General features: G+C 47.6%; 1 protein-coding gene across 4 annotated transcripts in view; it reads right to left on the bottom strand.

Annotated features, from left to right (window-relative positions):
- LOC140694828 (trafficking protein particle complex subunit 9-like) overlaps window positions 1–14072 on the bottom strand; it is a 195636-nt gene that overhangs the window by 95257 nt on the left and 86307 nt on the right. The window contains exon 1 of one of the 4 annotated variants that reach the window (XR_012070471.1): window positions 8214–8443. The exons of the other annotated variants lie outside the window; for them this stretch is intronic. The gene's annotated coding sequence lies outside the window, so the exon portion shown is untranslated. Of the gene's footprint in view, window positions 1–8213; window positions 8444–14072 lie in introns of those variants that run through there. 4 annotated transcript variants of the gene reach the window in all.

Here is a 14072-nt window from a genome sequence, read left to right as displayed (position 1 = left end):
ATATCTCACTGTTTTTACACGACATCTGCCCTCAATTTGCCCCAAAATCATGCTCGCAAAGCACTAATCAACCCTCTCAATACAAAAAAAAAAAAGCTAAGAAGGCAAATTTAGGCTCTTCCATTGAAAACCAGCAACCATCACTGCCAGTATCTGAGCTGGAATGCTCCTGACTTTGAAAACCACTGCGCAGTTACTTTTCAAGCGTAAAACTCATATATGTATTCCATGTAGATGATATTGCAGTAGGATTTTTCTTTTCAAAATTTCCAGTTGCAACATTAGCACAAGAAAGTTTATGTATAGGCTTTAAAAAAATCAATTATCCTCCACTTTCTTAATTTTGAACTAGTTATTATTTTATAAATGTGGCTATGCTGCGTATTATAAACCGTTTGATTTCTGAAAACAAGACCTTTATGACCTCACTATTTCAGAGAAAACTTTAACGATTCTTTGAGAGGTGGGGCCTGGGGCGCCCACTATCAGCTCTTTAAATACTGACAAGGATGTGCTATTAAGTAATGCAAAGGCTCTAACTCCACATTAGCTCAGAAAGCAAAGAAACTACACCAAAGACTTCCTTAAATATTTTATATATTTCTATTCTTTTGAATATTAAAGTTCTTAAATGATATGATTTTTTTGAAAAAGACAACAGCTGTATTAAATTTCCTCTCACCAAGAAAGCAATCTTTATGAAGTAAAAAACCCCTATGGAAATCGAAATGACAGGACGTTTCTAGCTAAGTGAACATCCAGATCTGAACACAAACCTAAATCCTATCAGATCTCACTCGAAGGAGCTCTACAAAGTCCTGGGCAACCCTGGAAATTAGCTCTTTTGTTCCAAATGTTGGCTGAGCTAAGATCATCACACTAGGCAGGGAAGGAGAGAAGAGGAAAATCCACCTGGCGGCCTCCATCAGTTTTCTTCCAGCCACAAAATGCCTCTAGGTCGGCCCGCTAACAAGTCCCCCAATAAGGAAAGCCGGCATCCACACTGCCCCTGCCATCCCCAAGTAGCCCCGATGCCCATATCCCAGCCTGTGAATGGTCTTCTAATGATCCCCCAGTTGGTGGCACCCACCCCCTCTTCCCCGCTATACAAACACAGAGAGCCACGGCAGCCTTCCCAAATCACAAATTTGATTACATCAACCCCCACTTCAAACCCTTTAGAGGCTCCCTGTTAGAGTTCTAGCCCCACCCCAGACCCTGCTCGCCCATCCTCACCTAAGTACACAGGTCCCCAGTGACCACAGGGGCCCCTGACCTGCTCCTACTTCCCACTTGCTCCAGTCTCATTTTGACTGTTTCCCAAGGAAGCCTTCCCTCCCTCCAACCTCCACAATTTGTTCCTCTCTTCCTAGAACATTCTAGGCTAAGTCAACTTCTGACAATGCTAAGCTCTCAAGAAGCAAATACATTTTGCTTACTAATGTGGCTACACGCTCTCTCCCCTAGACTCACAGAAGTGCACGTGTAATGTATAAATGAATGACCGGTTGGGTCTCAAAGGGACAGACATAACTGCTCTCACCCGTCCCGATCCTTCGGTCTGTAGAATATCAGAAGCAAAACCAGAAGTACCTTTCCTGAGGGTCACTTCTGTTGACACCCTTCACTGCCTACTGTGTCAGTTCTAGTAAAACTCAACTTCTTCCAAAGCCCTACATCCCGGACTCTCTCCAGTGTCCTCCCCAGCAGGGGCTCCCTCCACCCTGGACCGCACAGGGCACTCTCCACGGGTGCCCACGCCAAAAGCCTCCAGGCCTCTGCCCGGGCTGCACCTGCGATCTGAGACACATTCTTGACTCCTTCTCCTGGCTGACTCTTACTCTGTCCTCACAACTGAATGTACAGCCCATTTCTTCCAGGAATTCCTCTCCGATAATGTCCTTTAGGTCTTGTCTGGTCTCTATCTATAGCAGCAGTACATGGTGACCAACTGGGTGTTTGCCCGCTCCTTTGAGACCACGAACACTTGGGAACCACGTGGGAAGGAGTGAGAGATTACAAGACGGTTGAGGGAAGCAAAAAGCAGAAATCACAGTCCAAGTCCCAAATTCAAGGATACTTTCTCAGAAAAAAGTATAAACTATTTCACACGTGTGCAATTTGGCTACTATTTTTGTGGCTTGTGGACAGCAAGAACTTGGTGTTCTAGTCCAAAACCTAGGTTACATGCAAAGAAATGTATATATTCATATCCAAAGGAAACAAGAGCTGCTCAACAACAGTTTGCAGTTAGAACTGAAAGGAACTTTGATAAAGGCAATCTCTCTGTCTCTCTCTTCTTTCTTTTCTGGCATCATATAATTTTAGAAGTATTTGCGTGACTAACAGATGGCTACAGCCCGTGATTCTGCACTGGAGTGTTTGGGGCTGAGGAAGACCAGATTAGATTCACTCTGTAAATGCAATCACACCAACACACTGATAGGTGCCGTGGTGGTGAAACTGATGTTCCAAAGCAGGCAACCTTATTCGGTAAGAGAACTCTAAATAGAAAGGAAGAAATGCAATGTCCTATACTGAATTTCATTTGCTATATGGGCCATTAACTGATAGTATATCTTGACTAATGAAACCCAAAAATAAATTGTCAATGTCGGTTTTCTTCATCTGACCATTTTATGCTAACATCGGATATTAAATCCTCACTCCATACGGAAGCTCAGGCCTATGCTGCAGCACAGTTACACCCCGTGGAAGAAAGCCGCCCAAGGGAGAATTGGAGAGTTTCCCTTTAGAAGCTGCGAAGTGTGGTTTTACACCTGTATATCATTTGCAACCACATCATCGACAATGGAGTTAGACGTTACCTCTGTGGGGCGAAAAGCACTGCCTGCTTCAGAACCATCAAAGAACGCTGAGCTTTGTGAAACAGTCCTGAGGCACTTAAATCATACTTTTTCTGAAAGGCTCCAAATCTGACCCACTTCACCATTCCAGGTATAACAGGGAAGTACTGGAAACAGTAGAGAGAACATGCCCTTGAAGTCTGACAAGGCTCTGCTTGAATCCTGCTACAGCATTTATCAACCGCTAAACAAACCAATTCCTTAACCCCTCTGAGAAGGCTTCCCAATCCCCAAAAGGGGGCTGTCAGCGCCCACCTGGGAGGCATGGATGTGAATGAAACACGCAAGTAGGGCGGCCGACTGCTACCTGACACGGGGCCTGGCTAGTTTCCCTCCGCTGCCCTTCTGCCCCTTTAAACTTGCACTGATCCCCCTGGTAAGGATCAAGTCCCCGGAACAGACTGCCCGTATCTTCTGTGTATCCCTGGATACATGACTTACCCTTAGGAGGCCAGAAAAACAACTGCCTCCTCCCAAGTCACTAACAATATTCTTAAGAGTCTGGGTATTTTTAACTCTATTTTTCAGGGAGACTATTCCAGAATTTTCCAAGCACCATTCTCCAGGTTGGCTCCCCTCCCAGTGCCCATCCTTCTTACCTCAGATCCTCTGTCTGACTGCCTCCTGTTCATGGGAAAGCGAGTCCGGTAGGGTGGGGACTCCCTAGGCCTCCCTCCCTCCCTCACAGGTGACTGTGAATACCTTCACCCCACTCCAACTCCAGCTTCTGAGGATTCTAACCTTCCGTATCCTGCAGCCTCTGCACCTTCCTAAGACGCACACGTGGCCAAGACTCTCCCTTTGGATTTCTTTCTGGCTGGCCCTGCTGACCCCCAGGCCCCTTAAGGATAAATGGGATTGCTCTGAAAATGAAAAACGCCGCTGGCTGACACACCAAAGCTGCATGGTCTGGGCTTTCCTCCAACCGAGGCACAGCCCGCCCCTCCCTCAGCCTCAGTCTGCAGCTCTCGAGATGATCTAATTCACATGCAAGGCTGTGAACACCAGCTAAGAATGACGACTCCCAACGTGTATCTCTAGTCCGGCTCCTTCACCTGAGCCCCAGTCTCATAGAGCCGAGTGCCTCTTTGAAGTCCTAACTTGGATGAAAAATGGCATCTTAAAAATGCCTCATGTCCACCATTTACTCTGGAATTCGATTTCTGGCAGGTACCTCCCAGACTCCCCATTTTAGTAACAGCCTCAGCACCCACCTAGTTGTCTCAGGTCACATTCAATTTCCACTGTTCCCTCCCCCAGGCCCTGCCCTGGAATCAGTCCTGTTATTTTCGCCAATAAGCTGATCTCAAGTGTGGTTTTGCAGGGACCATGGCCGGAAACACACAAGCTCACAGCATGGTTCACTAACAGTCCGCCGTAGGGTGCTCCCTGGAGGGGGAGGCATCTCCTGCCGCTGGTCACCTCAGAAGGCACTGGATTCTCACACAGGAGGCCCAGGAGAAGGGACTCAAGATTTTCCCGTGGTCTGAGCTTTGAAGGGCCCGAGGTCTGGGGGAGCTCCTAATTAGCACACACACTTGCCAGTGAGCAAATGAGGATGGGGGAACCCACGCAAGGCTGTTATCACTCCAACTCCTGGGCTCTCGGGAGCCACGGGAAAGACCTGTGTCCAGTGTACAGCCCAGCCATCACAGATCCCAGCCTGCATTTGCCAACCCGGACAGCCTAGACTCCATCTACTTGCGACACTTACTTCTGTTCTGTTCCCCACCCAGAATGTGATGGACTCATTCAGATATTCTGGCCTGTCTCAAGCGAGACAAATTCAGTGAAAAATGAAGTGTCCACATTTGGACCAGAGCATGAAAGGAGAAACAAGGCCTCATGGTCAGCATGATGGTGGTGGCCAAACCCTTCCACCGGGTGAGATGAACCATGGTGAGGGTGAGAATCCAGGGTCCTAGGTCGGCCAAATCATCTTCCTTCACGGTTGTCTGGGGTGTTGGAGACTGACTACCACAAACTAACGACACGGCTGTCAGTGGTGGATGTCAGCTGCAACAGAAACGGATTCAACTCTTTACTGCCAACATGGGTTAAAAGTAAAGGCCGGGGCAGGGAGGTCTGCACGGCTGCTGAGGCAAACCACAGACCCAGCTCTGAATGCCCACTGGCTGGAGCAGAGAGGAAGCTACGGCCCTTTTAGCTGTCCCTGTGTCCAACAGATCCAGGTGAGCCAGCTACTTAGGAGAAGGTCATGTTGTCCTGATACCCAGAAAAACCAGCCTCGTAAAGGGAACAAATAGTGTCATGGATTTTAGACCCAATTCTGCCCCTTTATGAAGGCAAAGTAAAGTAAATGGCACGGGGAAGTTGAATGCAAAAAAAAAATTTAAAGAACCAAACGGTGACCGCTTCCTCCAACAGCGTCCCCTGCAGCTGTCACCTCCGTGGCGGCCACTTCCTCACCAGTGACCGCCGGCCATGAAGCGCCGTCACGCACGTCACACAGCGACAGCCAGGAACCGCGTGCCGAGCACGTTTGTGTAAAAGCAGGAATCGAGCAAAATGCTGCAGAGTTTGACCTTACAAGTTTAAATACTCCATGAAAAGAATCCCTGAGCAGCCGACTAAATCAATTCGCATCTTACTTCTTCAAAACAATCAAACAAATTTAATAAGGGCGCATTTGTCACCAAATAAAAGGAGGACCAAACAGGTCCCTCAAAGCAAGGATTTTAACAGGTATCTAACACCAGTGGGTAATGTGCTAACAAAGCAAATATTCCAAAACATTAGAAAATACAAAATGACTAGGATAATACATGGATCAAGACAGATATTAAGATTTTGCTTTTTAAAGCGATGGAGACAGTATGGAGGGCAATCTGGCTATTTCCAATGCAGGGTGTGCACAGCCCACATTTTCAGATGCAACAACATGCTCACTGGGCAGTACAAATGAAAAAGGAATAAAGAAAAAGGAAAAGAGGAACAAGAGAAAATTAGAAACACACAAGAACAAAAATGATTTTGACAGCATGTACAAGAATTTACGTGAGTGTGTGAGGCCAGGGACGAGGGGATGGTGAGACCCACTCTCACCCCCTGCTCCAGGGAAAGCAGGGACCTGAGGGGAGCGGCGCTGCCGGGGGACCCCAACGTGGTCAGCGCCCCTAACCAAAATTCCACCTACAAGCTTCAAGGCAGCTTTTGAGCTACAAATTGTGGTCGCATTTCAGTCTGGACCGTTTTACTCACTTCCACCAAGAGTAGCAGGAGAGAATTAGGCTCTGCTCCTGTACCAAAGAATTGTTTAAATAATTAATGACTGTGGAATACTAAAAGCAACAATGGGGTAAAAGTGACTGGAGGAGAATGTGCTTGACCCGAGCTCACTGGCCGCGTTATCTCACTGACGTTCAGAAGCTGGCTGAGCCCTTATGGTACCAGAACAGACAGACCCAAAAGGAGGGAGGTTTAATGCGCTGCTGTATTTCGATACTGGGAGCCATGCCTGGTACACGAGGTTCTGGGTAAACAATGGGGACAGTGTCAACCACTGTGGGCTAATTACACATCCGGATACTCCGCCAAGTCCCAAGGGCAGACTTCAAAAGACAAAAACAATCTGGCATTCTCTGGTGGGGATGCAGACTCAGAGACAAGCATTTGTTGAGCAAAAATATCACCAGTGCCTCCTATGACAAAAGAGGAGGCACTGGCGTGGGGGCTGGGGCAGGGATCCAGGCTTCCACTGCTCACTCACCAGTCTGTCCAGGGGGAGAAGTGGTCCCTGCTTATGTTGCACTGATGCACCTACCTTGACTAATGCCTGGGGCCTCAGCAGGTGTTGACAGGAGAGGTGAACGGAGCCAGACTTGGTGTAGCACGGTGCTGGCAGCTATGCCCTCAGCAGTTCCCAGGCTCCTATACATGCCAGCTCATCTTAAGAAGCAGATGGGGAGTGCGGGCATGTAGATCACAGGGCCCTGAGAGGACAAGTACAGATCATGGCTACAGCATGCCTCTCCCCTTCCTTAAGTCATAGAGGTATGTCTGGGAGGAACAGAAAATTCATCTACAGCCCGCTACATTGTCTCTCGCAGGTGGGACTCGTGTCCCCTGTGCTTCTCACTCACAGGGCTGGTCTAGACATTCTTTTTATCAATTCTCTAGCATCTTCTCCTCCAACTTACCAACAACCAGAGAGTAGGATCTGATCTTAGCTAAGTTCAAGAGTCACAGAGCACTTCCTTCACAGCCGGCACAGAAACATGTGCCAGGTTCTCCGACCGTCACCTGTGGGACCACCATGAGCCCTCTCCAGACACAAGGACAGAGGCCGTAGGCCGGGGGAACACAGCTTCCCTCACTCTCCCCAGCAAAGGTTTCCATGTCTCGGAAAAGGCATCTCACCCTCTTCTGCCCGAGGGACAGCACAACAGATACACCGGGAAACAGAGCTGAAGTTGGGGGGGTAGGCAGCCCAGAAGAGCTCGTCTGTACTTCCGAGGCAATGTGGGGCCGTTGACTTAATCACAGGGAAAAAGTGAGAATGAACATTTCCCTGCTCTGTCCCATACACCGTGATACGCCTTTCCCTGCATAAGGAGTTCATTCGGAAGTCCCCGGCGGTGTTTCTGATGTCCTAACTTGGCATGGAGGCTGTCGGGCAAGAAGAGAGGGCCTGAGCAGAATAGGTGCTGGGCCTGGGAGGCAGGAGACACCGGCTCCAGCCGCAGCTCAACCAGCTCCTCGTTCCGCCTCTCGGGGTTCAGCATCTCATCTATAAGCAAAGGGATGAGACTGTCCCAGGACAGGCTGCCCAACAGAAATGAAATGAGAGCCATGTAAATAACGTTTCCCATTTGCCACGTTTAAAATGGTAAACAAAGAAACAAACCAACAAACAAAATACAAATACTAGAAACTGATTTTAAGAACAGATCTTACTTAATCTACTGTATGTAAAATACTATCATTTTGACATGTAAGCAATATAGGAAGTAAAGAGATAGTTTATATACTTTTACTAGACAAGCCTCAGTGTCTGATGTGCATTTGACCTACAGCACATCTCAGCTCAGTCCAGCCTCCTCCCCAGTGCTCCTAGCATCAGTGGCTTTGGCTACTTTATTGGACAGCAACCCCAGGGGTCCCACCATGGTCATGGCTGTAAACCGGGAGTAAGTGTCCACACTAACCCTAAAAGGATCTCTCTGAAACAAAGGCGGATTCACTTTGAAATGTCTGTAAACCGGCGGGCTGCATCTCCATCCCCCCTTGGCTACAAGACAGACTTCTTCCTTGCTGATCCCTTTCTGGATGTAGGGAAGCAATCCGGCACAAAGCCAGGGTGGACTGGCCTCCAGGTAAACTTACCTGCTGTCTGTGTCCAGTCCCATGAAGTCCTCCTTCTCAAACAGGATGCAGAGGAGGGGAATCTTGTCCCCAGAATTCTTGGGGCCACCATCCAGCCACTTGGACTTGAGCAAGATGAAGAGTGACTCAGTGAAGTCCTCGATCCTCTTGTCCACCACCCTGCAGTCCTCTAAATTTGAAGGCAACGTCGGTGCGCGGCTGCTCGACTTCCTCCACATGCAGTACAAAGACAAAGAGCTGAGAGTCATTATCGAGGTGCCATACAGCTCCTCTGCACGTGGAGCTTCTCCAAGGCCTTGGCAGAGAGACAGTCGGTAATGGTGACAAGGCCCACGACCTTGCAGTGTTTCTGGAAGACGCTCCACCCATTCTCGGGCACATAGTGGTGCCTGTAGTGGATACAGAGTGTCCACTGGGAGCCACATGGGCTGATATGGCTCACCGAGGTGAGTAGCTGATAGATGCAAAAGATATTCTCCTCTGAGATGATCTCCATGGTTTGGACTACAACGGGAAGAGTCTGGTGGTCCTCAGCACACTGCACGTAGTCAGGGATGCTCATGTTGCAGGCCCTGCCGAGACAGGAGAGGAGATCGAGGTACATACTCTGCTGTGTGCTATGGGCCCATCTGGGTTGCGGTGACCTGGTGTGTACCAGACAGAAGGCAAGGGAAGCCAAAGCAAATCCGGGGGTACAGTTTGTCCTCATAGTCTGCACATGGCTACTGTAGCTCGGATCACATTACCCAGTTTTTGGTCTAGGCTTCCTGCCCCTGCAGAGAAGTGTCATTTCTTATTTTATATTTCCAAGCACCTAGCAAGGCTCTGATATAAAGTCACTACTCAAAAATGCTGAATAAAGTAATGAACAAAGGATATGCTTTCCCCAAACCCCTTCAGCAGAATATAAAGAAAAGGACCACAGTAGGATCAAAAGATCTGGAATTCTATTCAATTTATTTGAACCACTTAGCTTCATAGTAATGGATAAGAAAACTTGCCTTGGGGTAGAGGGTACTGTTCATTGGTGGAGCACATGCTTAGCATGTACGAGGTCCTGGGTTCAAACCCCAGTACCTCATTTTAAAAAATCAAACAAATAAATACACCTAATTTCCCTCCTGAAAAAGTATTTTTTAATTCAAAAGTCAAAAAACACCTTGCAATTGACACAACATTGTAAACTTGAGTATACATCAATTAAAAAAAATCCTTGCCTTGCAAGAATATATCTGGATTACGGATGTTTGCAAATGTAAAATGTCTAGGGTACCACCTGCATAAAAAGTGGTGACTGTACAAATGTACTATCCCCCCTTTATGAGCTATTCTTCCTTTGGGGGAGTTATAACCTCTCAGAGCTAATTTTCTCAGTTTAAAAAATATAAACATTACCTGGTTCTCAGTACTGCTGAAGAATCAGATAACCCTAAGAAAGCATCTGACCCACAGAATTTACTCAATAAATGTTTTTTGAATGAATGAATAAACAAGCAAAGTGAATGCTGCTCCCTGCCAAAGACCATCATAATGATACTTCCTGGAAATCCCAAGCCCACCTTCACCAGACTCTGCACTAACAATGTGGGTGACCTGGGCAGGCCTGTGTGCTTTTCTAAGCCCCAATTTAATCGTGGATAGAAATGAGGGCAATAACACAAACCTCAAATTGTTAGTGAGTCAGTAATGAATTGTACCCCAATATTGCAAGATGGAACCATTAAGGAAAACTGGGCAAAGAGTCCATAGGCTCTCTCCATATTATCTCTTACTACCACATGGGAATCTACATTACATCTCAAAATAAAAAGTCTAATTTTTTAAAGAGGTTTTCGAGGTTAGGTGAGCTCACTGTCTCAAATAAGGAACACACAGTACAAATAGGACAATGCCCAGCCCATGAGATACACTCAGTTAACATTCCCACTGAGCCCACTAGTCCCTCCAACTTCTAATGGTGTCCACTTCCAAGAGCCCATGTGACCATCCTTGTTCTAATTTTCTATTTGTAATTTTTTTCTTTTCATTAAATAGAAACACCCAATTCCATAGAATTCTTACCAGATACCATGATGGCAGCCCTTCAAAACCTGACCACAGAGATCATGATGGCAGCCCTTCTTGGTGAAACAATAAAATGAATAGCCATTTTCACAAGACCTCTGAGTAAATCTACTAGGGAACTTCATCCTGGACTGAGGAAGAGGACTGGGGAGGAGGGGGCATTCAGGGGCACAGAGAATCATGGGCCACCTGTCCCACGATGGACTTTAGACTCACCCTCACCCTTCAGGAACTACTAAATACACACAGACAGAGTGCTATGGACAAGATTTTTTTTTTTAAACAAATCCCTGAATCCCTAGCAGGTCTTGTTTCTACCCATACACAAATGGCTTATGTGCATAATGTTTCACAAAAGCCTTAAAATATTATCACCCCAACTTGACACATCAAGAAACTGAGGTAGAGTAGTTTATCACATTCTACAAGATTAGAGAGAGGCCACGTCAGACACCGTATTTAAATCCAAGCCCCTGCTCCAGTGCTCACACTAGAAAGTGTGACATACTGCCCCTTTCCTGCCCTCTCCCTGCAATCAATCTCTGAATAGTCTTTTCTGTGTCACCTGGAATCACAATCACATTCATTTTCCACAAAGAGCTATGTCACTCCTTGGAGGACTTTTCAAAATCTAAAGGGTTGGTTTGAGAGGAGAGATTTGCATTTTCTGTTTCTCAAAGGAAACATGGCTTTAAAAGAAACTGAAAAGTAGTTATCTAGTCTAAGCCCTCATTGTGCAGAGAAAGAACCGGAGGCTCAGAAGAGATGAGGAAAGGGCCTTATTAACAAATATTGCCTCAGCGCAGCACCAAGCCAGACCTGGCACTTCTAGGGGAGGATCTGGAAGGCCCAGGAGAATGAGTGTTAGAAAACAGAAAGAGAAGAAGCATACAAGGCCCCGTCTCTTCACCACCATAACATGAATTTCCACCAAATTACCCAGAATGGGTGCAGCCAATATTAAGTTTGTCAAAAGAGGTTATAGAATTCTCAACCATAGTGGAAATTCCAACATTTACTGTGCTTTTTTCCCAGTTCAAGCATCAATTCAGTGGGCACTCTGTACCAGGGACTACACGAGGCCTGGGGTTCTCCCAAATACAGATCTCTATTACCACGTGTGCAAACCACATTAAGGCCACCAGAAGAAAAGCGCCCACAGATAAGATGGAATTACTGAAACTGAAAGCAGCAAAAGAGCATATATTACTAGGAAAAACGGTGCTCCTAGTAATGGACTCATGGACATAGAAAGCAAACTGTGTTTAGCAGGCAGGAAAGGGGGGATTAACAGATACAAATTAGTAAATATAAAATAAATGACAAGGACCTGCTACATAACACAGGGAACTATATTCAATTTCTTGTAGTGATTTATACTAAAAACAATCTAAAACATATATATATATACATAAGCATATGTTTATAACTGAATCTCTGCTGTACACTTGAAACTAACATTGTAAATTGACTACACTTAAATAAAAAATAATTTTAAAAAATAAGTAAAAATAAATGCAATGCCATTAAGAAAAAATAAAAGAACTCTCTAATCCCCTTAACTGTAGGTGGTCGAGAAATCTAGCTGCAAACACCAAGTCCACTGGATCACTCCAGCACTGGCTGTCACTCTTTCTGACCATCAGAGAGTCACTTGCTTCACTGAGGTTACTTTTCTCTTCTGTGAAAGGCTACAGTTGCAACTAACGATGTATAGAATCTCATCATTCACAAGCCCAAAAAGTAGTGAGGACTTCACATGGGCCAGGCTCTGGTCAGATGAAAAGATAGGGTCCCAGATATATTCATGGGTAGAAGAAGTTTATGCCATAAAGGTATAAATTCTTCCTGTTTTGATAGACAGATTCATTTCAATTCTGGTTAGAATTCCTACCAGATTTTTCTTGGAATATAACAAGTTAATTTATGGTCAGGAATAGCCAAGAAATTTCTTTAGAACCACCACTTGGGAGGGGTGGATAGGTCATTCATTTCCACTGCTCTTTCTGAAGTGATGAAAACGTTCTGGAATAATAATGCATGCACCACTGTGAATATGCAAAAAGCTGCTGAATTGTACCATTTAAATGGATGGAATTCATGGTGTGTGAACTATATCACAATAAAACTGTCCTATGAAAATTATTTCTTGACAATTATTTTTCAGTTTATACACTAGTCTGTCCCACAATTTAAGAAAAAACAAAAAACCTAAACAAGCCAAACTATGCCAGGAGCACTTTAGGACTGCAATATCCCTGGGTCTCCAAGGCCTCTGGTGGTGCTGTTCCTGTTAACACACACTAGCTGGGCTGGGCTAGTTAGGGACTGTAACTATCTTTTGAAAATCGAGGATCACTCCTTTCACCCTGGGAGAGGGAAGGAAGGAGGATGTCACAGCCTCATGCCTTCAGCACATTTTTAACAGAACCAAGCCCTGCTTTCACCACTGCAATCCCTCTCACTATAAAAACACGTGACATCAACAAGCACCTCCATCATAACACCTGAAAGTGTTCAAGGTACTTACCTGCGGCAGAAACATGGAGGGGGGAGACAGAACCTCGCTTAGCAGTGACGCTCCCTTTTCCCAACTCCACCAGGAGAAGCTGGGCGTTAGAGCCGGAGGCTTTCAGCCCAGGTAGCAGCGCCCACGCCACAGAGCTGGTCCTCAGGGAGCGGGAAAGGGAGAGCAGGGCAGCCCCGGGGTCGCGGGGCAGGGAAAGCGGGGAGGGGGACGCGGGCTGCAGCCTCGCTCGGAGGACAGCCCCAGCCCCAGTCCCAGGCGCCCGCCCCCGTCCGGGTCCGCAGACCCCGCCCGCCCGGGACACAGCCCGCCCAGGGGCGGGGACGGGCTGGCGGACGAGGAGAGGAAGCCCGGGAGGAGAGGACTAGCGGGAGGGAGAGGGGAATGGGACGCCAGCCGCGGACTGAGGGGATCCCGGCTGGGTGAGAGGTGGCAGGTGCGCACCAGGCCCTGGACACTGTGACCGGGGCGCCGGGGCAGGTGGCGCTGACAGAGGGGTCTGGCCTGAGCAATTCATCTGAACACGGGCTGACTAGCGCCCTTGGGGTCTGTGACAGGCGGACCGCCCTCCCGCAGCCGCCTGACCCCTTTGCTGGGAGCCCCCCACCTTGCACTTCCACAGTCAGAGGCCCCGGCCCCAGGCAGGAACCAAAGGACTACCGGGCGACGTAGTTGAGAAGCCTTTGGGCCCGATCCCCGGCTCGGATATGGAGCTCCCAACCAGCGGACCACTTGGCACTGACTGCGCATGCGCAGGAGGGCCAGCGATCCTCTCTGGGTTCTGTGAGAGAAGGTGGGACAGCGAGGGAGGGAGAAGATGGGAGCGGGTGGAGAGGACGGGAAAATTGGAGGGATACAGATGGACAGGATGAGCAGAGAGAAGGAAGGGCTCTGGAGAAGGGAGGGTCTTAGCGGAGTTGGAGAAAAAAAGCTTTACCTCTGGGGCACCCCTAGGCGGCAGACCTGCCTCTGTACCCTTCTGTTACCCTTCAAGCCCCGCAGCTCAATTTTACCACCGTGATCCAACCCTCCGTCCGATGCTTCTGCAGAAACCCTAGGGAGATCACACCCGTTGCCCCCACGCGGAGCTGGGTTTTCTGTTGCTCTGAGAACCAAGCACCCGCAGGTGTTGTCGCTCAGAACTACCTTGGGAAGAGCACATATTCCCCTTTTACACGCTGGGAAACAGGCAGGCAGGATCTCTGCCTTAGCTCCACTGTCCCAGGTGTTGGGCTGGCGGGGAGCGGGATGGTACAAGATCAGAGCCC

This window comes from Vicugna pacos, unplaced genomic scaffold, assembly GCF_048564905.1.
Source record: "Vicugna pacos unplaced genomic scaffold, VicPac4 scaffold_105, whole genome shotgun sequence".
Classification (NCBI taxonomy): Eukaryota; Metazoa; Chordata; class Mammalia; order Artiodactyla; family Camelidae; genus Vicugna; species Vicugna pacos.
The sequence above is the reverse complement of the archived record's forward strand: the minus strand, read 5'-3'. Positions and strand labels throughout refer to the sequence as shown.